Here is a 1,699-nt window from a genome sequence, read left to right on the forward strand (position 1 = left end):
AGTCTAGTCCTGCTTTCCCTCGGTGATAGTCAACAGCTGCACATCCTAGGCCTTATACTCTGCTCCTCCACTGTTATAATGTGGGAGACGCGACAGCCAATTTGCGCACAGCAAGCTCCCACCAACAGCAATGTGATAATGATCAGATAATCTGTTTTTGTTATGTTGATTGAGGGATACATATTGGCCAGGACACCGGGGATAACTCCCCTGCTCTTCTTCAAAATAGTACAATGGGATCTTTTAGATCCACCTGAGAGGGCAGACAGGGCCTCAGTTTAACATCTCATCCGAAAGTCGGATTGCTGTAGAAGGATGTGTTAGATGAGCTGAATGGCTTCCCACATCGCTTCTTATTTTTGAGAACTCAGGCTGCTCTGGGGTTAAAATCACTCTTAGCTCCTGCTCTTGCAAGCAACAAGTATAAGGAACAAAAATAGATCCAGTGGTTTCCATCTCCTATTGAAGTGTTATAACCAGTTGTGCTGAATTACACTATAGCACATTAAAACATTACAGCCAGCCCATTACTGTTTGTTGGAATGGTGAGCATCATTCATGAACTCTGCTACAAATACAGAGGTTAGGCATGCCCTGCAGTGCAGGCGAACTATCCTATTATTATGGTCTGCTTGCTGTAAGAAAAGGCACAACTATGGCTTCTCCAGGGAGGTGATGACATTTAATAAAAAGTATATAATGCAAAACTTTCCACAAATGATATTTTGAATATCATTGAAATGCCAGCAGAAGTTCCTTTTCTGAATAACTTCATCAAATGACCTTTTGCAACAGGGTAAGGACATTGTTTTGCTGATATACATATTGAAGAGTTGAGGGAGGCTGAAATCTCTCTCAATGTGATTTAGAATCATAGGATCATAGAAGGGTTACAGCACGGAAGAAGGCCATTCGGCCCATTGAGTCCGTGCCGGCTCTCTGCAAGATCACTTCAGCTAGTCCCAGTCTCCCGCTCTTTCTCCGTAGTCTTGTAATTTTTTTCCTTCAGGTTCTTATCCAATTTCCTTTTGAAAGCCACGATTGAGTCTGCCTCCACCACCCTCTCAGGTAGCACATTCCAGATCCTAACCTTTCCCTGCATAAAAAAGTTTTCCCTCAGTTTGCCTTTGGACCTTCTGCCAATCACCTTAAATCTGTGTCCTCTGGTTCTTGGGACTTCCGCCAATCGGAACAGTTTCTCTCGATCTTCTCTGTCTGGAACCCTCATGATTTTTGAACACCTCTATCAAATCTATTAGTAAGAGTCATTGTGACAAAGTCGGCTGAACTACTTCCATCTCTCAAACAGTGTCATCTAAACTCCGAGGGCTAGATTTTCCACTATGGCCATCGCCCCAGAAAATGGGCCTTGTTCCTGCGATGTAGGATGTCTCAGCCTTACTGATCGCTGGTACATGGCCCATTTTTTTTTGCGACTTTCTACTCGGCCTTAGGCTGGCAATGTGGAATGGGCGATCTGATTTTTCGGCAATGTCGCGTTCACCCACTGAACGAGAAAGTCAAAAGCCTCCCTAGCAACGGCCTTCTGCGCATGGCTGAGATTTTTTTTTTCCGGCCGACTGGTTTTACTGCGTTTTGGGAGGTCAGGGGTCATCACACATGCTCAGAAGGTACAGGGTGGAGAAGAAAGAGAGAGAGAGGGGAAATAGAGAGTGGGGGAAGCCAGTGATTTAGAGGA

This window comes from Pristiophorus japonicus, chromosome 6, assembly GCF_044704955.1.
Source record: "Pristiophorus japonicus isolate sPriJap1 chromosome 6, sPriJap1.hap1, whole genome shotgun sequence".
Classification (NCBI taxonomy): domain Eukaryota; kingdom Metazoa; phylum Chordata; class Chondrichthyes; family Pristiophoridae; genus Pristiophorus; species Pristiophorus japonicus.